The 26,567-nt window shown below is 29.7% G+C and overlaps 1 long non-coding RNA gene across 1 annotated transcript; it reads right to left on the bottom strand.

The window, feature by feature from the left end:
* Window positions 1-510: 510 nt before the first annotated feature.
* LOC147806162 (uncharacterized) lies at window positions 511-10,778 on the bottom strand. The gene is made up of 3 exons (XR_015428741.1): window positions 10,564-10,778; window positions 6,206-6,220; window positions 511-646 (listed from the first exon to the last, which is right to left on the bottom strand). It is a non-coding gene; the product is annotated as an uncharacterized LOC147806162 (long non-coding RNA).
* Window positions 10,779-26,567: the final 15,789 nt, after the last annotated feature.

Below are 26,567 nucleotides of genomic sequence, written 5' to 3'. Positions count from 1 at the left end.
GCAGGCCAATTTAAATGAACAAAAAGGATAAAATAACAAGAAAAACAAGGTAAAAAGAGATAAATAGAATAGAATGCATAGTGACATGCTTAGCCCATACGGGCCCTAGCCTCCCAGTAGCGTCCACACACAGTAGTGGAGATGAGTGCGGGACAGACGGAAATATGGGGCAAATCCATGTCTTCCCCAAGGCGACAGCATTTAGGACAGTCAAAAATGTCGAGTTGGAAATATTGATTTATATTTTATTATTATTTAGTATAACAGTTTCACAATAATTAAATAATTTCAACAGGAATAGTTTTTAACTTATAAGTCATAAAAATAACTGATAAAAGGCACCATTTGGCAACGCTAGAAAATTTTATAAGCAGGCGGTCGTAGCCTTGATAATTTTTAGCTTTGCAGCGAGTATATGTAGATAGATAAGGAAACATACTTATTTTAAATAACTTTGCTTTACTGGATTTCTTTCAAACTTTGACTTAATACTAAGTTATAAAAACTTTAAGTTAAACTAAACATTTAATAGAAATAAAATATAGATAAACACTATCACAATATTAATAGAAAAATGGCATGTAGAAAAATACATAAAAAATAATTATATTTAATGTATAACAACAGCTGATATACTTACCATCGCCTGTAAAAAGGAAAACAATTAATTAAAAAAGTGAATAATAATAAAAATATTTCTATTATAATAACGAACGAAAACAATTATTATATAATACATTATGAGCTTATATTCAAAAAATTTTATGGACATTGTGTATATATTTAAATAAATTCATAAATTCATTATTATTAAACATTAACGCAGCATTAGAAAAAATAAGACAAATTTTTAAATAGTGCATTCATAAAAAAGTTCACTTCAAATATAATAATCAGGCTTTCTCGTGTTTTTAAGGAGTTCGTACACAACAAGAAAAGTTAAAAAATTGGTCCTGATTTAATTGATTTAAAAATATTAAATTTTATTAAGTTTGAAATTACCAGAATATTTTATTTTAATGCTAAGTAAATATATGTTATTCCAAAGATCACAATATAATAGCACTAACGGCAAATAATTAAAATGAATAGGTAGGTGCCAACAAGCAGAAACTTAATAAATAACAATCTCATTAAATCATCACAATATGAATTTCAAATTTACAATGAAGGCTAATAGATCAGTGTTTTAGAGCAGTGGTGCGCAAACTTTTTTCGACTGCGACCCCTTTTGTAGAGAGAAAATTTTTGGTGACCCCTAGAGATGAATGTTCACAAATGCGATGTATATTTCGCGCATTTCTTTCGTTTCATCGAATAAAAACGTCATCATATTTGACTCATATTAATTTTATTTATAATTTTAATAAAATACTTTTTGTATAACACAAAAATCAGTAAATTGCCCTTTAATGAGATGTAGGCTACAAGTTTCTAATTATCTCATCGATGTTTGGATGTATGTTGCTAATTGCAATTCGCATATCATCTTCAGGGTTTAAACGCGAGCGGTATTTAGTTTTTATTGAAATTAGTTGGCTAAATCCAGTTTCACATAAATACGTTGATGCAAATTGTATTAACACTCTGATGGCATTCTTGCATAAAACGGCATATTGTTTTTCCACGGATAGCCAACATTTTTGGCAAGACTGAGTCTTAAATTGATTTCGAAGAGTATGATCACTAATTAGATCTATCAATTGCTCTTTCTCACTAATTTGAAGAGTTGAACTGCATATGTCAAAGGATCACGAATCCAACCAAGATCGTTTTCAAGAAAATCTTCGAATCTTCTCGAAAAGAAATTTTTTAACTTTTCAATGTGATTGGAAAGGATGTTTTTAAATGTAAATATATCTATATTATTTTCCTTGATAAAATCGTTAAGGCAAGGGAACATGTCGGTGTTGTTTTTATTCAGTTCAGTTTGCCAAAGACTAAGCTTATTCTTAAAACTTGAATTTTACTGGCTGCAGTTATGATAGTTGAATTCTCACCCCGCAAGCTCAAATTCAAGTCGTTAAGTTTTTCGAAAATATCAACTAAATAGCTCAGCTTCCCTAGCCAAACTTCATTGATATAATAACTTGCCAATCTATGTTTCTTTTCGATTAAAAACATGTACACTTCATTTCGCAAATCAAATATCCGTCGTAGTATTTTCCCACGTGAAAGCCATCTGACTTCGGTGTGTAACAGTAATCTCTCATACGTTGAGCCCATCTCATTGCAAAGTATTGAAAAGAGACGGCTGTTGCATTTAATGTAGTTAATTGAACTAACAGCGTCTTGTAATACGTTGTGCAACTCTTCATCCATATCTTTTGCAACAAGAGCTTGTCGATGAATCATACAGTGATTAAATGCCATATGAGGAGCCACTTTCTGAATTAAGCCTCTGAGCCCTTTATTCGAACCTGTTAATGCTGCAGCACCATCGGTACAAACCGCAACACAGTTTGCCCAGGTAAGGGACTTTGTTTCAAAATATTCATTTATTACTTCGAATATTTTTTCTCCAGTTGTTTTTCCTTCCAAACTTTTGCAACATAAAAACGTTTCTGTTATATCTTCATTAAAAATAAACCTAACGTAAAAAATTAGTTGTGACATTTTAGTAATATCGGTAGTCTCGTCTAGTTGTAAAGCAAATACAGATGAATTTTGTATGCGTTTTATGACTTCTGACTCGATATTTCGGAAATCCGCCGAGACACGGTATCTCTTGATAATGGTAGGGGAGAGTGGGGTCAATTGTAACATTTTTTACTTAACTATTTTTAACTAACAAAATATTCAATATATTATTAGTATTAATTGACAGACGAGTAAAGTAGACTATCTTCTACTAGAAAAAAAAATAAATACCTTATTTTAAATGTTATTATATTAGTTATTAACAATTTTCGACAGTCGTGCACTTGTTATGATTGTCCCCACTTACGAGGTCAATTGTAACAGTTCATAAATTTAACTAAAACATAGTTAATTATACATATTATCATATTTGTGACATATTTTTTTATTGATCAAAATAGTAGTGATATTTTAGGAGTAAAAATAATAATGAGCAGAGACCTAAAGGGTTAAACTTCTAACTTTAAGGGGTTAAAAATTTTAATTTATGCTGCGGAAGGTAACAAATAAAATAATGCACATGCAACATTATATAAATGCTATAGGAAACTATTGGTGCTTCTTAAAGAGTTAAGTAATGGTTTGTAAACATAAGATTATTTATTTTCAGCTGTTACAATCGTCCCTTTACTTATTGTTACAATCGTCCCCAAAACGCCATTTCAGCTTCATTTGTTAAAAACAATGCAAGTTAATTAACAAAACTAATCTTTTTTTTGTTGAAATGTTAATTAAGATGTCCACTTACATATTCGGTTAATAATTTTTATTTGTTTAAACAAAATTACTTTGTTACAATATAATATTCTAATACCAAAAAAAGTACTTACGTAGCGTGAAAATATCTTTTGTGATGTAACTCTTTCAAAAGTACATAAAAATGGTTGCCAGCAGGGGTTTACATGTAGATTTATTAAATACACCATGTGAGTCACCTAAGAACCAAATTTAGAACCCGGCACTCGAAATTTTTGCTCTGTTACAATCGTACCCTGTTACAATTGACCCCACTCTCCCCTACTGTTTTTTGTTCATTTCCATATTTATCGCCATGCATAATTGATGTCATCTTAGTTGCTGCAGGAAGGATAAGGGATTCTCCAATTGTATGGGGTTTCATTGTTTTTCCTATTAGATAAGAAACTTCTAAAGAAGCTCGTAATACTTCTTGAGGTATTGTTGTAAATTTCTTTAAATGTGCACTTTGAATTTTCAGATTTTCAGCTCGTCTTAGAAAAAAATCGGCATATTTATTTTGAAGTTCTTTATGTTTAGTTTCCAGGTGCCTTTTTAATTTAGCTGGTTTCATGGTCTCATTTGCTAATTTTTTGTTTCAAATGACGCATATCGGGCGTTCTTCATCATCAACAACACAAAATGTAAAACCATACTTAATAAATTCCTCATTGTATTTTCTTATTTTTTTAGATCGGGCATTTAGTTCAGTATTTTGCGACTCTTCATCAATATTTGTTCGCTCATTGTATTTTCTTATTTTTTTAGATCGGGCATTTAGTTCAGTATTTTGCGACTCTTCATCAGTATTTGTTCGTTTGTTAGCTGAAGATGTACCTGGTGTACGTATTACCCATTTATCCATTATGAAGATAGGGGTTAAATTATTTAAAGTAAAACAAATAATGTATAAAATTTTATAATTTTTTTTCGTGAAATTCAATAAAATTAACAGAGATCTTTCTCTAATGATAGTACATACCTGATAACAAAGAGTAGCAAAGCCCGATAAAAATATAAAAAATCAAAATTACACATCGTCACATGATAAAACTCGAGGATAAACTAAAACAATTGCAGGCCAACTGCTACATGCTACAACTTCATACGAACACTTCACGTCTTCACTCTGACTATCAGATACACCGCGTACCTCGCCATCTGATTGGCTGATCACGGAAGCGAATTTTTGTCCTTTCCCTGCGGTTAACGTCTAGTCAAATAGGCGCTTTTCAGTAAAACTGGCGAATTACCGCGAAGACCGGAGTAAAAAACTTGCGTCTTCACACTTTACATACATTACGCATTACGGTCAAAGAAAGAGTGGACAGCATGAAATTGCAATTAAACAGTGAGTGACGGCGCTTCACTCATTATATGTACACTGTATGGTATGCAGCATGCAGGGATTTCATAAAAATTTGGCGACCCCCAAAAAAAATTCTGGCGACCCCTAGTCTGCGCACCACTTTTTTAGAGAACAAATAATCACTTTGTCCAACAAAAATTAGCTAAATTTAGAAGAGAAAGAAGAAGCTATGTTTAATGTTAAAATCAAAATCTTGGCTGACTTCAATGTTCTGTTGGATGCTGTCCGTCATTGCCGTCGTTCAAACTTAGCGTTCGATGACTTATGCTGTCTAACTCACAAATTGACCAATCAGGGGTTAGAGCTCGCTTCAAGCTGACGTTTTGTAACGCCGATCTGTCACAAGAAAACAGGCCTTAAAGCGTCATCTTTGACGTCAAACTCAAAATTTGCATACAGCGAAGTTCGAAAATAATAGAAATTCGCATTTGTGACCCCCTTCTTCCATTTTATGCAACAACAAACAATGTCGCTTATACTATTAATTTGTACAATAATTCAAATGTTTTATCTTTTAAATGTTTTATCTTACATATCTTTTAAATGTTTTGAGCAGTGTATTGAGAAACGTTTTTGAAAACTATATAAACCGTAACTGCAACACCTATTTAGAAACGTTTCGGATTTTTTTCTTCTTTTTAACAGTGTATGTTTTATTGGATAGACTAGTTACAGCTTCTGAACCGCGAATTTAACTGTCGGACATAAAACCAAACTTAAAATCCTTATAAATATATTAAATATCTTCAAAAAAAACTTTTAATCTTCAATACCTTCGAATACTTTATTTATAAAGTCGAGGTTCCGTAAAAAAAAAAAAAAAAGATTTTTTTAGCGTTCCACTGCCGAAAAAAATTGAGAGCCGCTGGAGTATTTCTCAAAAACTTTGAAGAAACAAACTGCCCCCCTATTTTAAACATTGACAATTGAATAACAATCTGGTTCTAATAAAATTACTTTCTTGCTAACAAAATATTCTTTTGTTTTGATATTGGCTGGTGATTCACGCATAAATTCATCCACCTCAGAAATCTAATAAAGTCAACTGGAACATATGTGAATTGGAAATATTGATTTATATTTTTATATTATTTAGTACAACAGTTTCGCACTAATTGAATAATTTCAACAAGTAAAAAGCACCATAAAACTAGTAAAAAGCACCATAAGATAAAAAGCACCATTTGGCAACACTGGAAAATCTTATAAGCAGGCTGTCGTAGCCTTGATAATTTTTAGCTTTGCAGCGAGTATAGGTACATCGTTAAAGAAACATACTTATTTTAAATAATTTTCTTTCAAATTTTGACTCAATACTAACTTATTAAAACTCTAAGTTAAACGAAACGTTTAATTGAAATAAAAGAAAAAAATTATCACAATATCAATAGATAAATGGCATGTAGAAAAATACATAAAAAATAGTTACATTTAATATATAAAAACAGTTGATATACTTACCATCGGCAGGCTTGCCTGTAATAAGGAAAAAAACTAATTAAAAAACTGAATAATAATGAAAATATTTTAATTATGCTAACAAAAGAGAAAAATTGTTATACGTTACATTATGAGTGGAAATTCAAACAATTTTATGGACATTATGTTTACATTTGAATAAATTCATAAATTCAATATTATTAAACATTAACATCGCATTAGAAAAAATAAGACAAATTTTTAAATAGTGCATTCATAAAAAAGTTCACTTCAAATAAAATAATCAGGCTTTCTCGCGTTATTAAGGAGTTCGTACACAACAAGAAGATTAAAAAAAACTGGTCCTGATTTAATTGATTTAAAAATATTAAATTTTAAAGTTTGAAATTACCAGAATATTTTATTTTAATGCTAAGTATATATATGTAAATCCAAAGATTACAATATAATAGCAATAACGGCAAATAATTAAAATGAATAGGCAGGCTCCGAAAAGCAGAAACTTAATAAGTCTCAATTAAGTCTCAATAAAGCGTCACAATATGAATTTTCAATTTACAATGAAAACTAATACTACGAAATTTTCAACTTCTCTCTTAAAAAGATTGATACCAGTTTTTAATCTTTCAAGGCGTTTGCGAATCCTTGGTCTTTATGTTTTCAGATACAATCTTTATAGTATGAGGCAATAATTTTAGATATGCCACTTATTTTGAATTAATTTATTGATTAGGTTACCACGAACAATAAACTTATATTTAAACGTATGCTTAGGACTATTTACTCTGACGTCATCATAATGCTTTTTTTTTTTTTTTTTTTTTAAAGTTTTGCGAGACCTTACGGGCCCCCCACCGTTCTCTAGCAACACTTAAAAGAAACAGTTCATTGATACAGTAAACAGTAGTTGACACTCTACGATAAGTTATGTACATTTTTTTATTCATTTCTGTACGATTATATTTGTATCATGACTAAATAATAAATCTTTGTGATTATAATCATAATTATTTGTTTTAGAGATCAGTATTTGTGCTTTTGAGATTTTTTCACTAGTACATTGATATCGAAACATAAAATTTTTGAATTTATTCTAAATCTTTTATTTTAGATTTTAAATCCATTATACGTAAAAAGTGAATTTTTTCATGTTTGTATTTTACTCCAATATGTTTTTATTTTGTATCGTTAAATTCCAGAAAGAGAAAATCTACATTAGTCACGATTTTTCGTTTTTATTCTTCCATTAGTTTAAAATAATTAATGGTGCCTGTCATCCATGTTATTAAGTATTAAATTCAAAATTAAAATAAATGTAAAAAAATGACAAATGATTAAAATTTTAAATCGTCATTTACTTCAGAAAATGTGTTTATCTTACAAAACACCCTATATTCTTTAAAAAGAATTAACGTTTAAGCACTTCTTAGAACTAAAATAGAGCAAATAACCAAACGATTACAAAGAAATTCATAAATTTAAGTAAAATATAAAATATTAAAAAATTATAACTCATCTATCTAATTAATTGTTAAGCTTATTGCTGTAGCATGGCGATAAAGGCGCTACGACAGAGTGTTGCTTTTTTGTGCGCCTTAATTTTACAAAAAAAAGATAGAAAAAAAAACGCGTAGCCTTTATATATGCTCTAGCATTGGAGTGGAAACTATTTCTCTGTATAAGTTATTCATAAAGGTGAAAATATACGGTTACTGTTATTTACGGATTTTTTTTTTTAACGAAAAGTTTACTATGTATCGACGGGAAACAATTTATGTTGGCGTTACTTATGAATGAAAATCGTTTACATGTATATATTTGTTGCTGTTTTGAGGCGTCTTCTGTCAAACTTTCTATTCAAACCATTGTTTATTAGACTTATTTAGATGTATTTCTTCACGTCAATACTAACAATTCACTTCATAATTGCTCCAACTAATATTTTTTATGTGATTGTAGGCTTCATTAGTTTTTAGATCTTTGCCCTTCCCGGCATATTTTTTTTTCTTTACTTACATAAATTGTTGCTCTAAACATTACTTTTAGAGAACTGTTCAACTTCCAACCGATTTCTCTAAGTTACCATAATTACTATTAAACACTTATTTATTGTTTTGGCTGATGTCTTCGTGTCTTGGTGCCACTTCTAATTCATTCCACTGCCGATTTAGGTATCGAAACTCAATAAATGTTATTCTTCTTTTCCCTCTACAGACCTTTATATCAATCTTTTAATTGTTTATTTAATTATTAATTGTTTTAATCAATAAATGTAAGCCTGCTGCATTGCACTCCTCTTCAAATTAAATAACTTTTTTAGATGTTTTTTTAATATTTTTTTATATCATTTAAAATTAAATAAACAACTCATATCTTTTTAAAGGAAAAACGAGGTTCAGGATTGGCTATAGGGAATCCGAGTAAAGCAGCGATTTCGTTAGTGAAACCCAATTTTTGAGAGCAGTGTAGTTAATGCACTGTATGCTGATATGCTGATAATGCATAATATGCTAAGTATAGTTGCATAATATGCTGATTGATGAGGTTAAAGCAACCTATCTCCGATTCGGTAATTTTTCAAATGTAGTTTTCTATATAATATTTATTAGGTGAGCAGAATCACTTAAAAGGTTGTATTGTTACAGTTAGAATAAAATTAATCACTGCAGCCGAAAGAACTATTTTTTTTTCAGCGCAAAATCAACTAGAAAAACTCCGAGAGAAAAGAAAGCAAGGATTGTTCTTGCTTTTTTAAATTAAAAAACGAATAAATTCTTGGCAAACTTTGAATTTTAAATGCAGTTTAAATTACTGTCATTATTATTAACTTTAAATCAATGGTACAGGATTAGTATATTTTTTTAAATATAATTAAGTGTGAAAACCATTATACAGTACACTACGTTCCTCCAATAACTGTTAGGTAAGAACATCGGATTATAATTAATTCTCACATTCTCTAAAATTATCATGTTAGTTAACTTTAAATCAATAGAGCAGGATTGGTATAGCTGTTATTATGTAATTTAGTGTAAATACCATTATACCGTTCCTCCAATAGCTGTGTAAAAAAAGCATGAATAAAGAATGAGTGTTTTACTTGTTATTAATATAAATTGTAAAGTTATTAATGCGCGAAATATTTTGTATTTTAAGGAAGTTCAATATGAAAAAGTTATAACACTTCTCGTATATAATAATTTAAGGAATAGTTTGTCTGCTTGTCTGTGTAAGCGTCTCTACTATGACTCTACTCCTGTAGTAAATGGTGATTGGTGCACATTAAATATGTCGGTCACAAAGTCCTCCATGTTCCTATCATAATAACAAAACAAAAAAATATGTATATATATATACCTCGGGGGTACTGAATTGAAGATTGACATTAGAAACAACAACAATAACACTACGACTCCAAGCTCGTTTGTGCTATAGTCATTACTAATAGCAAGTGCAAGAAACAATTTTAACACCAATCTGAAATATCGTTCAAAAATTTCAATGAGCTCGTTCGGGATGGATGTTAGAAAAGGCAGTTTTTCTCTTTGCTTTTTAATATTAGATATTGTTACAAATAAAACTGTCGACTATTCCGTTTCATTTTCTCTCTTTTTCAAATATTTAAAAAATATCATTAGCTGTATTTGTTAGCTTATTACTCTGTCTAATCACGCGACACGGTAGTTTATTACCCATTCTTAAATAATTAATTATTATTTATAGTTTATGTCGGGTGAGCTCAAAAATCAATGTGGATGGCATGTGAGAATTACGTCACTGAACAATTGTATCTAAGCACATGCTTATACTGTTCACAGTTATGCTTTTGAAACGTGTTTATATAATACTAAATAGTTTAATAGTTAATTTGAATGAAAATAAAATTAAATTAGTTACAAAAAGAGCAGAATTAATGATGAAATTTGCTTGATAGCGAAAAATTTTGATTAGTTGTTCAATAGCATCATTTTCAGAATCGATTAATACTGAGTTAGACTTTATTAAAATGAGGTTTACCTCTAGTGTAAAAACGTGTTTTACTAAATCTAATAAAGTTAAGGCACCAGGAAGAATAACAAATAATAGTGAATAAATAAATTCTTATTATTATAGCTTTATCAACGGTATTAGTACAGTTTTTCTGCGTTTTTTTCTTTTTTAATGATTTCGTAATGTTGATTAATATCGATTGATTGATTATTTCCTTTTTCTTTTCTCTGTAAGTACCGTTAAAAGCTGAAAAACGGAAAATAAAAATGAGAGCTAAAGTGTTAGAAGTATGAAATGTAAAAACTGCTACTATTTAATAGAAAATAGAAATTGAACTCACAAACACTAAAGTTTCTTAGAAAGTATAAAGTAAATAGATTTTAACTTACATTCAGTTAGACATACAACGGTGCACACAACCAAGAAAATCAGAACAAATCTAGACATATTGAGGTTATATTTAAAGACTAATCGTACCTGATACAGTACTACTAAAGCAGCTGTTTTAAATCGCAGTGAAATTTACCACCTAAATTTTCTCTTTTATTCTATAAGTTATGAGTCATTTATAATCTTTTAGTTTGCTTTGAAACAGCTCATTTTTAAAAAGTTTATCATTAATTTCGAGACTTAGAGATTTTTGAACGAGAAATTTTAAATCCATTTTTCAGTCAGCTGCTCTTATATCAATGCAATATCAATAAGACTTCTACATAAGCGCTGTTATAATCTGCACCAAGAATAATTCCTACGACTTATTTAATGCGTGCATCATTTTGAGATAAGGACCAATTTTTCTTTTATTATTTCAGATAAAATCTCTCAAGGTCATGGAAGCGGGATTGAATATATGTGCCAACAATTGTTTAAAATTGTTTTTAATGTAATTTGCAATTACCTTGTTTCATGATTTCAGAATAATCACTAACATTTCTATTAATTTCTTATAAAAATTAAATTAAAAATGTTAGAAATTATTTTAAAATCATGAAAGTAAGTAATATCAAACTTTTTTTTTATGAGATTCAAATACTTTAACATAGACTAGTTAGTTTTGCCCTTAGCGCTAACGCTGGTAAACCCCCCCCCCCGTTGCAACCAGTGTCTCAGTCTAATGGATGGGGCTTTAGTGTTTAAATACCCCCATAAGTCACCCTTAAGAATTCAATCAGTTAACTTAAGTAAAAAGTAGCGTGAAAAAAGCTCAAATGTACATAAATGGACATACTATAGTTTCAGTTCTGTAGATAAGTAACCTTCCTCAGTGTGAACTTTCTAACACTGAGAAAGGTTCATGTTTACAGAGCTAAAACTATAGCATGTCCATTTATATACTTTCATTTGTGCTTTATTCTCGTTGTGTTTTGCTTTATACAAAGCACAAATATCCCTTAGGAAAATTTGCCATAGAGAAGCCTATGGTAATCTATGGCAACCTATGATTACCATAGAAATTTGTATGGCAAGATACCATACGCCTATGGTTACCATAGAGATTTGTATGGCACAACCCCATAAGCCTATGGATACCATAGAAATTTGTATGGCAAGATACCATACGCCTATGGTTTCCATAGAAATTTGTATGGCAAAACCCCATTAGCCTATGGCTACCATAGAAATTTGTATGGCCAGATACCATAGGCCAATGGTAACCTTAGAGACCAGTATGGCATTTATATGGCACGTCACCATTCTCCTACGGCAACCATAAAAATTTGTATGGCAGTATACCATAGGCCAATGGTAACCATAAGGATTTGTATGGCAGTATACCATAGGGATGATGGGATCTAGTTCCCACACAAGCAACATCTCTATTCGGAGCTCCAAAAAATCGCTAATAAAAGCGTCAAATATCTATTTGTTCTACCCAATTCTTAATAAAAACAGCATGTAACACCCCAAGGCATCCCTGGTGAGTCTTTTCCGGCCTCTGGGAGGCCCCCTTTTCCGTTTTCAAGTTTTAGATTTCCGATGTTCCATTGATTTAGGCTTAGAGTGTCAGATCGCATACCTGCCAACTTTCACTCTTTTCGAGAATGAATTTTCAGAGTGGTTGTAAAACAATAAACGAAAAACAATCTGACTCAAAAATATATTTATATTTTGATCCCGTTGAAATTCGCTTGCGCAAGTATATTTATGCTTCGATATATTTATTGTAATTATTTATATGCAGTGGTGGTCAACCTCATTTATAATTATCATTATAATTCAAAAAGTTAATTGGAATAACCTGAGTATTGCTACCACTTTAAATATGAAAATAAAATCTTCCGGAAAATCCGGAAGAGTTGGCAGGTATGAGATCGCCATTTTAACATGTCATCCACTGCAAGTGGTAATCATTGCTATCTTTGGCTTAAATTTTCATTAACTTATGGACTCTTTTCAAATTTAAAGCATTTCATTTCAATCCTCCATGCGATTCTCTGTTCAAATATATTAACTTTTTATTTTCCAGTGGTCTGGTACTCTAATTATCAGTATCTTTAAATTTTTTGACGCTCCTAAGTATAGGCTATCGCTATGTTAAAATTAGTATTTTGTAAACTCTGACTTTGGACCACTCAAATTTTTATCTTAGCGTTTTTATTTCTATCTAAATTTTTTATATGTTGTTCCCCCAAATGTTTTCAATTGTCCGCCACCCTGTTCTTAATTTTTCATCCATCCTTTGACTTTATATTAAATTTCAAAGAGACATCACTTTCCCATGTTAATGGTGTTCTATTCCCCATAACAAAATGTAAACAATTTCCATGATCGCAAACACAGTTAAGTTCTTTAAATTACACCATATTCATAATTCTTTAATCAATTAAATTTATAATCGACATTATTCATTTTAATAGCTTTTCCTATTCCATGCTGTTTTTAAGTTAATACCAGAGTCATTGTTTACAAACCTTTATTATATTGATTCTATCATACATTGTTGTCTTAGTTCATTTTTTATTTCTTTTTACATAGATTAGGGCCATTTTTTTTTATCTTTAAGTGTTTTTTTTAATTATGTATCATTATATTATTGTCTCCGAGTGCTTTATTTTGATTTTTCTTTGCATTTTTACAATGTTTTTTCTCAAACAACAAAGCTCAAGTTAGATTTACATACTCATATATAGCTTAAGGTCATCTAGCAATATTTTGCATCAGCCTACCAGAAGATTTTGGATACTACCAACCAATGGAATACCCAGGTCAACTCATCAACAGTAGTACTCATTAATACTTCGGTTTGTTTACTCTCACCACTTTTAAGCACTTAGAAATTGTTTGTTAACATAGCGATGGCCTATCCTCTCTTTATTAGTACATTTATTGATATAACTTTTACCGGCCTAGTACCAGTTGTTATCTACTGTTGCATCTTATCTTTTTAGCACTAAATTTGATATATAGTTAACTGTCTTAAATTATCGCATGTTTCTAGTTAAATTTTCATTAGGCAACTTTTAGTACTTGTATGCCATCGCCATTGTATCCATTAATGACTGATCATTCTGCTTCAACCAATTAAGTTTCCTCACTCTGTCTAGAGCCGCCTTCATTGTTTCCTGCATTCTATCAGGTTTTCAGCACATCTAATACGCATTTATCCTCCCACACCTCTTTTCTCTGGCGGTGACATACCTTATCAATGGAGCATCGGTTCTCAATTGACTTCTACTCTGGGTTTTCTCAGGGGCCAGGCTTTGACTCACTTTGCCACTCTTTTTAATTTGTATTTTTACATTAACTAACGTTTTTAAAGAGCTCTATTTACCCTTTCTGCTTACATGTTGACTACCTTCTTTCATGGCTAATTCACAAGTTACAGACAATTTTCAAAATCCTGCAAGATCAGCAGAGTTACACAAAACTTTCAAAGAGTTGACTATAATATCTCACTCACAGAAACTCCTTCCAGATCAAAAAATTCTCATCGAAAAGATAATAAAACCATACAATGTCCTGATACTAATACATCACCTTCAGTAATCTTTGATCTCACTTCTGTCTATGAACATACTTCTCCGGTAACCAACGACTGCATCATCAGTGATACTCCAACTTCTACCAACAAAAATGCCTCCATCATGTCACAGACTACAACGGATATAGAACGCCTTCTACATATAATAGAGAAAAACATCAACTACAGCAATCATAAGAAAATATTCCTTCCGCAAGAACCACGATCTGCTTGTATCAATGCAATTCAACAAATAAGGAAGATAACTTCGGAACAAGAAGCTCATAACTTGATAAATTCTAGAAACTTCCAAACATCTTTGGACAAGAAAATTGACTATATGCGAATAAAATTTGATGACTTTTCATTAAATGTTCACTCCTCAAACCCACTAAATCAAATTGAAGAGAATCTAAAGACCATCAACGCAAGACTCGAAAAATTAGAAAATACCACCTCTATCAATGTTGATGTTCCACGAGTAATAATACCACCAAAACCAATAATAATAAAACCACAAGAAGACTGCTCCACAACTGATATTGTGGAAAGGCTGATTCAGGAAGAACCTAAACTGCCCGTTAAAAAAGTCTATAGAAGCAGCAAGATGCTAGAACTAAAGTTTCATAACAATCAACGTAAGGAAACGGTCCTCTCAACCTTACAAAAGACAGGCATCCAATATCACGACAAAGACGTAAAGTTGTTCTCTCTAATTCTTCTTAACACACCTGTCACATTCACAGAAACTGAGATTATTAACTTGATAAAAATCAATGGTAATTTCAACCCTGCCTATGATATCATCAAACTGACTAAAGAAATCCCACATAAAAGAGATAATTCTAAGAGACACATCATCATAAGAGTCAACAGAAATTTCTCCATCAAGCTTTTGAATCTTAATTATTTCTACGCTGGTCTACAACGTTGCACAATTAAAAAAAGACTGGTTTTATTAAGGTGCAGAAAATGCCAGACAATAGGTCATCACCAAAACACATGTATTGAGTCATACTGTTATTGTGAGAAGTGCGGATACAAGGGTCATAGTATCGAAAATTGCACAGAAAAAGTAGAATTCTGCATAAACTGTCACTCATCCAACCAAGACTCCAATTTAAATCTGAACTGTAATCACAGAGCCTCCTCACCTTCCTGCCCAACTTACTTGCACGATCTAAAAGAGCTACGTCAATCCAATCAAGTCTATACACATCCCTACTAAAAAGACATATATATATATATATATATTTGTTTATTAAGATTTCTCTATATCTAGTAATACTTTCATCTTTATTAGTTTTTTTAACGCTATATTTTTTTTTCTCTTTCTTTTTTATTAATTTATTTTATTCATTTCTTTTTACTAATTTCCATTTCACATATATATTTTTTTTGTCTTATTTCTTCCTTAATTCCACACTTTAAGTAAAAAAAATATATATATACATATTTTTTTTAAATATCATGTTATGTAGGCTGGAGTGGAGCTGGATTAGTGGCCAAGTCTTGGGCTATATGGTTAAGGGTTTTTCATAACCTAGGTACATGCCCAAGGCTTGGAGGAAAGAAAAGAAGAAAGAAAGTATACCATTGGGAAAAGCTGATCTAGATCCCCACCAACGAAACAACATCTCCTATGGAGCCCTCAAAAATATCTTCTAAAAGAAATAAATATCCATTTTTTCACCCCGAAGTTAATTAAATTCAACATGTAATCCCACAAGGCATTCCTGGTGAGTGTTTTCCGACCTCCGGGGGGCCAAATTTTTCCATTTTTGAGTGTTTGAAATCCGATGTTCCATTGATCTAGGCTTAGAGTATCAGACCGCAATATTAACGTGTAGTCCAATACAAGTGGAAACTTTCGCTAACTTTGGCTACTTATTTTTAATATTTTTTCAATCTCATTCTTGGTCAAAAACATTTTATTGCAAACGCGTATGCGATTATTTATCTGAATTTATTAAGTTTTTAATTTCCGGCGGTCTGGTACTTTTATTATCTGTATCTTTTCAAAATATGTCGCGATTGGGTATAGTTTTTAGCTATGCTAAATTTTGCCATTTGTTAACGCTGACTTTGTACACTTTAATTAATATCTTGCTGTTTATATTTTTATCTAAAATTTTTATATTTCTTTCTCCCAACTATTTCTGTTTAAACGACATCCTTCTTTTTATTTCATCCCCTCCCTCTGATTTTATATAAATTTTTAAGTCACATCACTTTTCCCTTATTAATAGTGTTCTATTCCCCATTGCAATTTGTAAACAGTCTTTATGATGAAAAACGCAGTTACGTGCTTATCATCATGCCAGATCGAACATTTCTCTAATAATTAAAATTGTTTCATTCTTTTAACTTGTTCGGTGACAATTTCATATTATTGCTGTCATGTATCAATATCTAAGTCAGTGTTTACATTCTCATTAGTTTTTGATTTTAATTCCACTTAGGTTGTTGCAATGCTGCTTTACATTATCTTACATATGTTAGGGCTTTATATTTTTATTTTGTGTTTAATTTTTGATTGCTATTAAATTTTTTTTATCATGTCTCTGTGTTTTACTATCTTACAACGAATATTTCTTTAGTATCCACATATAGTTGTACAATGTTCTGTTACAAATTTATACATATCTTAGGGTCATCACTTAACTAGATTTGCTGTATTACTGGTTGATTGAGAAAAAACAATATTTTTATTACATATTCATTATTATATTCATTACTATAGATTTTATTGTGCTATTACTTTAACCATATCACATTTTTCATTTGATTGTAAAAAACACAACAAGATTTAAAAAGATATCTTTTTTCCATACGTATATGGTAATTTTTGCTATACGCGTATGGCAAATTTTTGATATACGCGTAAAAAATAGGCAAAACCCCAAAGGAATATCCTATGACATTTTTTATTCCAAAACTATGGCAAATTTTCCAAAAGGATTACATAAAAATGAAACTTTGGAGCCTATTCACAATTTAATAAATGTCTTTCCAAACACAGGTCCTTCATTCTCAAAACTTGAAACTATACACATTCCTTGCTTGTAAGGTGTTCTTGAAACTAGTACTTTTCAAGTGTGAAAAAACTGTTTATAACCTTCTGGAATTCTGGTAATTTCGGCAGAATAAATATTTTTACCAATAGGTTCGGCACTGATTATAACAATATTTTTTCCTAAGTCTCTTTCTTAATTAAAAACATTGAAGTTGTTGGTGTCGTAGTGCTAATAATTATGTAATATATGCTAATAAATTATACAGAAGAAACAAAATAAAAACATAGAACGATCAATCAAAGAAAGTCATATTTTATAGTTACTATTTCTAAAATACAATTTTTTTTAAAAATTGAGAAATTGTAGCTCTCATGTAAAAAAAAATGTTAAAACATTTCACTACCTAAGAAAAAAAATTTTCGAGATCAACTATTTACACGGGGGAGGGGGTAAGCCTCTTTTCACCCACAAAGATCCCGGAAAGGAAAGAAAGATTGACAATGTGACAACTTGCATAAAATGATAGCAAGCTTCAACAACGAAATCGTGCATCTTGTCAACAGCTACAAAGTAAGTTATCGGTCAAGGTTAAAGCTCGTGCCTCTCATAGTACGAAAGTTTGGTGCAATCGATTGCGCAATAAACTCATTTCATGATCATATTTACCAATTTATGGCGCAACCTAAATAAAATAATTTTTCATTTATCCAATTTATGGTACAATTAGAAACTTTGCACCAAATACTGGTTAAACATTAACCGAAATTTTTTACACTGTAGTTTTCTCATTTTTGTGTCATTGGTAATACAAATTGGTGGTAAAGGCCATGTTTTTTTAATATTGTGAAAAACAATATGTTGTGAAGCCTGTTATAGTTCTTTTTGTCAAATAAAATTATTGTTTTCGTTGCACCAAATCGCTGTCGATGCGATTTTCTGTGGTCCAGTTTTTTTTTTTTTTTTTTTTTTTTTTGAATTTACAGATCCTTAACGTTATTGGGTAAATAACTAAATTATTTAATTTCTTCCTTTTTATTCCTGATCAGAATTTCATGATGTAAATTTTTTTATGAGTTAAGGGGATGCATATGTACAGTCCGTAAAAAAAAAAAACGAATCACCCTGAATAACTTTCGTTCTAATGATCGGATTTTCACGAACTAAGCGTCAATCTTAATGGTTCCTGGGATTGACCTCAAATATGCTAATTAATTAATGCTAACTACTAATTAATATATGAAACCAGACACAAAAACGTACTTACTCTGAATTAACATATAATTTTTTTTACATATTTGGAATCTAGACACTTGAATTTTGGGGGGTAGACAAAATTTAAAAAAAATTGGATCGTAAATTGGGTTGAAATAAAGGTTTATATATTTGGTGATAGTCCAGAAAACTGCCAAAAAAAGTCGCCTGCGCAAATGAATATTTTAAGATAACCCATTGACTAATTCAAAAGAGGAATGCTTAATTTTACTAGGTTGCTAGGCAACCATGCTATGACTGTAAAAAAATTGAAATAATGTTTTGTGATTGCTCAGAGAGGTTTAATTCAATGTTAATAGAAAATATCTCGAAGTTTCTAGGCAATGGACAATTTTTAAACTGATTTCTGTCTAAAAAGCAAAAAGAAAATTTATTTTAATGTCCTTTGAAAAGAAAATTTGAATCGATTTATAAATTATTTATGATTTTCTAAGTTTTTAGAATTTAAATACATGAACTTTTTATCTGATATTGTTTAGATTATGCTGTTTTTGCTAAATTTATTCGAGGATTTCATACTAAAATCAAATTAACATAACTTATTACAGCCATATACAAAATTTTAGGGATGATCATTTTTACAGCTTTGACCCCTTGGGGACGGATGATTCATGAAAGCATTCGTACAAAATCAGAATCATTAAGTAAATAAATAAAAAACGGTAGCTTAAATGCAGGCGTTGCTAATTTCCCAGACTTACTTTGCCTTGAATTTAATTATTGTTAGTTTAATCATATATATAATCAATGTTAGTTCAAAGTATAACTAAATAATTTTATTTTAAACTAAGTAATGGTGAATTAAATAAATCAAACAATTATAACCCCGCCCACAAATAAACTTCTAAAGAATTACTTTGATTACCAGTTTTATCTTTTCACCCTGGTTGATACTGTTTTATGCTGTTACGTATTTGTGACAGTCGGCGCGAAAGGGTTAATCGAGTCTTCTAGGCAAGAAAGTTTGAAGAAAAAAAAAGTGCTTGAAAAATAAAATGTAGATTGTATAGTAATTCTAATGCACATTCACAAGGCTTTCTGTAATTTACGATATTTCTTTTTTCTATAACTCAAGGAATTGCTGAATGTTTAGTGGCATTTTAAAGACATTGAAATGTGTTATGTTTAAGAATAAGATATTGAAATAATATGTTGCATATTGTATTAATTTACGATATTTCTTTTTTCTATAACTCAAGGAATTGCTGAATGTTTAGTGGCATTTTAAAGACATTGAAATGTGTTATGTTTAAGAATAAGATATTGAAATAATATGTTGCATATTGTATGATTCGTTGTTTATAAAATCCCTTCATTCTGCTAGATATTTAGGTTACATGGTTTTCTTTGGATGCAGATGATTAGCAAATAGAATCCTCGTGTTTCGATGCATTCTGAAACTTACGTTCGCAAATTCACCATACAATGTCGCACAGCATATTCTTCAATTACGATAAGCTACATTTACCACCAAATACTGCTACTATGATTATTTATGTTTTCTTATATATATCTGATACTCTCTTTTTAAACAGAGTTCGTAAGATCCTTAAGATACTGAAATGGGGGCACAAAAATTTAAAAGATAAAATATTTAATTTCATTAACTCAAAATATCCGGTCTCAAAATTTTAATTTTTAAGTTAAATATAACTTTTACAATATTAATGCTCTTACGTTTTTAAAGACCACATGAATCCTGTTAAGATATTAAAATGCATATGTTTACTTTAACGAGTGTAAAATCCTTATCAAAATAATGATCAAGACCCAAATGTAAAACAGTATAATTGAGGATAAAAAATCAACTGGCTTCAAAACATATGAAGAGGGAAGTAAAAGTCGACATGCTTCCAGCGTTCAAATATAATCGTCCATTCTCAAGACTTGTCAGGCTTGAATAACTTGTGACTTTCATTATTGGACGCTCAAAACATGCCTACTTTTATTATCATCTATTATTTTTTTAAATCAATGAAGTTTTTATATTTTCGATTCAGTTTCTTGGGATTATCCATTTAGTTACACAACATATTAAATTATTTCACTCGATATTAAAATAAGTTTTGAAAAGGTATTTTTTATATATCGATGCCAAAGTTTATTCTACATATATTTTAGGGTATACTTTCGGAGTATTTTGATCGAGTTTATTTTTACACCCTTCTTTACTTAAAATTATTGAATAATTTGCTTAAAATAAATTATTCAAGCTACATGATTTAATGCATTTATAGTATAATAGTAAACGGGGCTTCCATCGCATATTCTTAACCTTAATACCGCTATCATTAAATAAATGGAATAAGCTTAGATAAATAATAAAAGCTAATTTTTTCCTCGTTTTAATTTTCAAGGAATAATATGTTTCGATCAAACAGATTTCATTCTGGAAATAGCGAAATTATTGAGTAGGTTCCTTGGAGCAATATCATTCTTATCCTCTTTTGACGAAATATAGGAAAAATTAGTTTTTACAGTTTCTGTAAGAAGTATGTTAACCTTCTTGCCACGTTTTTTTATTTCTTTTTAGTAAAATAATTTCGGAAATTGCGTATTTCTTATAGCATTTTTTTAAAATCAGATGACTCTAAAATTGGCACGGTTTCGGAATCTTCTTACAAATTTCACTTTTTAGTATTTCCTGCTTAACAAGATAAGGCATTTTCCTGATAACAAATTATACTACTATAAGATGTTGGGAATCATGCTAAAGTAAAAAATTAAACAAAATAGTTTAGTATATTATCAGGAAAAAAATCTACTTGGTATCATAAAGAAAGAGTAAAAGATATAATGAAATGATTAGTGAATCACACGTGGTCAGATAATTGAAAATTTTATTTCACAACTAAGATGTTAGGACTACATTTAAGATACTGAGATATTTTAAAACGCTTAAAAATTTGGCTACGTATTCGACAGCTTTTTATGTTCTGCATCTTTATATTCTTTGTAGTGACTTATAAAGCATCAAAACTACTTTAGATAATCTATGTTGAAGTCACGAGAAACAAAGAAAAAGACAATCAATAATTTATACTCTTTTTTTCAAAAAAAATAGTATGCTTAGTAAATAATCAGCTGTTTTGCATTAAATAATTTTAAACAGTGGAATGTTTTTAATTTCTTAACAAGGTTTTATTCTTAGCTAGCAGACAATAATTCTTTTTAAGAAAACTTGACTATAATTTAGGAAGGAACTTTACTTTAAAGAAAACATAAGTTAAAGAACTGAAAAAATTGATTAATATATTAATGAAGAAATAATAAACGTAAAAGGGTAAAGAATAAGATTTTTAAAAATTTTAAAATTTAATTAAATAGTTGGTAAAATAGTTCAGAGAAACACAGCGTTGAGAAATTTGCGATGATGTGAGAGATGCTTAAAAATTTTAACTACTTATTTTTATTAATATTTATAAAAAATATATTCAAGAAATTGACAAATATTTTATTCCAAATCTATTCATACGTATGTATATTATTGAAATTCGCGATCGCAACGAACTATAGGGGGCGTTGTTGTATGAGGCTAATACCTGCGATTTCTATATGAACAGTCATTCAGTTACTCTGGAGACGTCGTTAATGTAGCACGTAGCATTGCAACGTTCCTTCTTTATTGTGGCTAATTAAATTTAAAAAAGAAAAATGCTTGATATTCTTTCTTATGCAAACGAAAACAAAATGGTATCTCTTTTTATTAGAGAAGGAATATCCAAAACACATCGGAAAAATATTTGTACATTATAAAGGAAAAATATTTGTATTGTATTTTATGAAATTTAATTTTGTAAACAAAGTTTTTTGACAACAATTTTTATCAAAAAATTTCAAGTTTCAATAAAAATCATTATTTAGAAACTAAGAAACGTAAAATAAAGAATGCTGACGAAACAAAAACAATTCTTTTTTGTCGCCATTTTTAGTGCTACGAAAATTCGTCTTTGGGATTTGCCAAAAACAAAACAAGATGCAATTTTATTTTTTCAGGAAGGAAATATTTTACCGAAAAAACGAAAATGTACCAATTCCCACAACATGAAACTTTATCTTGGTAAACGTATGTTTTGGAAATGTTATTTCATTTGGAATCTTATTTATCAGAGTTCATATGGCGATATGATTGTTTGGAATCTATGCTAAACTCTATATCGGCTCATTTTCCACCGAAATCCGATTGACTATTTTGATTTTAAATAAAGTGTTTTATTTTATGAATTGTCGCAAAAATTTTAAGTGTAGATTGACAGCACTTAAAAACCGCCAAATCTGTAGCGGCGGTGGCGTTAATACGTAAGTACTGAGTTTTTATTCCATACTTTTCTGAATCATATTACTTCAAACATTGGAATATACAAGAAGTATACCTAAACACATAATGTTATACCATTTAATTTTTCAAAAAAAGTATTTTGAGAACAGTTTTTATCAAAAAATTAAAAACAAAAAAAATTTGAAAATAAAGAATTCTTAGGATAAAAAAACGATTTTAAGAATTCTTTACATTGAAATAAAAACTTTCATATTGTTTCTTTTTTTATTATTCTTATAGTTCTTAATCAGACGTAAAAAACCATTCTGTAGAGAACCATCATCAAATGAAAAAAAAAATTTACAAGCAAATTTTTTATTGTAAAAATCATTGCACTTACCTGATTTATAATTCCCGGAGAATTCCAAAATGATAAGTTCCTTGTTTGAAAACTTTATTCTCAAATAATAGATACATAGTTTATCCCTTCATTACTTTTAGATAACATACTACACAGCAAAATTTTATAATTGATATGAATTTGAATATGTAGCTAAAAACAGAATAGCTGAATTCTAGTTGAACTTATTCTTTCAAAACTAAAAAATACTTACCAAGAAAACAATTAAAATTAATTAAGAATCAGCACAAATGGCACTATTTCAAGTAACTTGGATAATTTTTTATTGTTGTTTTCCGAATTATATGGATACAGAAATATATACTATTCTATAACGAAGAAAAATATGCTATAACTATTACAATTCTGTATGTTCTGAATTGGGTATAATATGAAAAAAACACAACTACTTCGATTTAGTAGGAACAACATATGACGCAATGCTAAACGAATGGAATTTAGTTGTTGTTTATTTAGTTATTGTTATTAGTAGTTGTTGTTATTTGTTTTAGCTGTTGTTGTTTATTTAGTTGTATTTAGTTTCAATAACTTTTCTTTATAATGCAATAAAATCTGGCGAGCAGCTATTTAAACGATCGAACACTTCGTTTGTTTATTTGTGGCTTGAAGTTAGGCTCGCAGAAAATGCCGTTCATGGGTTAAATTTAGTAGGAACAACACAACCTGTGACGTAGGCTATATTATACCCAATTCATATTTATTCACTGGAATGACGAAAGCAATGTTGACTTCACTTTAATTCGTAATGAGTTGAAGACAGAAGAAATGCATTTTACCTTAATACACACATCTGTAATACTATCCGAAATCGGAAGTCATCAGTTGCAAGTTTGTTGATAATAGAAATTAAAAATTATTGAGGAATTTCTCTTCAAATGTTTGGCGTGTTCTGTTCCTGAAAGATTTACTAATATTCTGGAGATTTTTTTCAAGTTCTTCGGCCTTTTCCTTAGGGAAATTTTGTTTCTTATTTGCTGCTAAAAAGGGCGTCTGATTCTGTCAATGATTTTGGTGGAACTAAATGAAAACGTGATAAATTAATGTCTGATATTTACAGGCTCCCGCTAGACGGCGTACTCGAGCGTTGCGATCGCGAATTGTATCAGTTATTGAGAAGAAAAAACTAAAAAATAAAATAATAATCGCTTTAAATAAGCACAATCTGGTGTACAAGTATAATCATATTCAATCAGAAGCATGCTTCTATAAAACTCGACATTCGTTGAATAAAATGTTTTTCATTCAATAAAATGTTCTATTCAAATTTCTTTACTAAATTGAAAACAGAATTTTAGACGACTAAAAAAGAAACATCGTATTTTATAGTTTTAAAAAAATAAAAATAAAAAGATTAGCAAACGATTATTAGGGGAAAAAATATGAATGAAATTTTACGCTACGCGCGCTAAGTCAAGTTCCTCGTAAGTTTATCACATTTTAATATTAATTGCCTCATTTAATCATTTCTTTATTGTCGCCAAATAATTTTTTTAAAAATAACTCATTTTAATTTTTCTCAGCTTCTAATAAATAAAAACAGTTGAAACTTTAGATTTTTCAATTGAAAAATATGTAGATTAATATGGTATGAAAAAAATTCATACCTTATAATTCAAAATTTTTTCATCCTCAATTTAATTAAATAATAAAAAATAATTAATAATTATAAAAAATTATTTTTTTTCTTGAAATTATCTTTGAGTAAATTAGTTTTATGAGTGGGTGCAATTTTCTTTAAATTGCTTTATTAGTTTTGAAAATATGACTAAAAACGTAAAAAGTGAGATTAACATTAAGGGGTACGAACTTTGGATCGCTTTCCTGACCAAACTATGGGGACCATATTTCCCAGATTGCGGCTAAGGTTAAGAATCCAAATATGTAAAAAAAAATTATGTTTATTCAGAGAAAGTACGTTTTTGTGTCTGATTTCGTAACTTAATTACTAGTTAGCACTAATTAATTAGCATATTTGAAGTCACCCCCATGAATTATTAAGACTGACACTTAGTTCGTGAAAATCCGATCATTAGAACGAAAGTTATTCAGGGTGATTCGTTTTTTTTTTTTTTTTGCGGACTGTACATCCACGCGTCAGTACCTATTTCTTTTGATTTCATATTCTCCTTTTGGTTTTAAGCTTATTATCTTTTTATTAATTATTGTTCAACATTTCACCGTTTTTCTTATTTCTTTTATACTCTAATTATTATTGTCTTCCTTTTACTTCACCCTAAAATTGACCGGCAAAAGAGTATCACGGTAATTGCTCCATGACTCTCTGTACCTTCCTTAAAATTCATTATTTACGGACACGAGTTGATCTTATAACTATCTGTACAACCACTTCTCTTAGCTCTGTACCTTCCCTTTGAAACACTAATTAATTAATATAATTTCTTTCTCAATAAAACACGCTAATTATTTTAAATTTTAAAATCATTTTCTTACTGTAGCAACAGGTATGCATAATTTAGGTCTGCAGTTTCAAAATGAATTTTAATTCAAAGTATACAAAACAAGTTCAAAATAATGTTTTGCAAATATTTTAGTAAATTTGTAGATACTGTTCATACTAGGTCTATCACCTATACATCAATTTTTGACATCAATTTAACCCAGCTTAAAAAAATTCATATATTGAGAGAAATGATAACAAGTTCCTACAAAAATGGATAAATAGTCAAAATTTAAAGCAGATAAGTAGCAACAGAGGACGCAATGTTTACACACAAAAGCGTCCGCAGAGGACCTAGTGGTGTTTTTAGCTACAACTGTAAGATTTAGTAATTCTCTAACTAATAATCGAGTGTTTGATTTTTCTCTTCCTTCATTCACATTACTTTTATGTTCAATCGTAATTTCAAGTTTTATCTTAAACTTTTTAGTCAACGGAACAAAAGAAAAGTTTTACATCCATAAAACTAACAGCGGAATCACTTGCGGTTTTTTTTATTTCGAGATATTATATAGGCGTGCAAATCTTCGAAAACTTGAGAACCAATTTCAAATCAATTAACCATTTGATTTTTAATATAGTACTTGTACAACTTTAGATACGAGTTAATGATTTTTTAGGGGGGGAAATATAAATATTGCCACTTTGCTTCAATATCGTCAACTGGACAGTCCCTGGCCATATCATCTGCTGCTGTTACCAAAAATGCTTTTAACAATTTAATCTTTCCTTAGGTTTACAACTTTTTCGTCATAGTGACTCCCTATACCCAATTAATTTTTATTTACTATCCTTGACCAAGTGTCAATTTGTACATAACAATTATTAATTTTACCATTTTTAATCATGTCTTAAGCATATTTTGTATTTACCAATGTTTCTATATTACGTTCACTTTTCTAACTGTGCATAACACAACACAACATAAATTTTCTGAGTTTTATATCCCTCACTAGTAGGGGATCAACTAATTTAGCCTGTTTTCTATTCTTAGCTTTTCATAGTA

Source organism: Parasteatoda tepidariorum, chromosome 8 (genome assembly GCF_982258835.1).
Source record: "Parasteatoda tepidariorum strain Cologne lab strain chromosome 8, Ptep-v5.0, whole genome shotgun sequence".
Lineage (NCBI taxonomy): Eukaryota > Metazoa > Arthropoda > Arachnida > Araneae > Theridiidae > Parasteatoda > Parasteatoda tepidariorum.
This window is presented reverse-complemented; position numbering and strand designations above follow the sequence as displayed.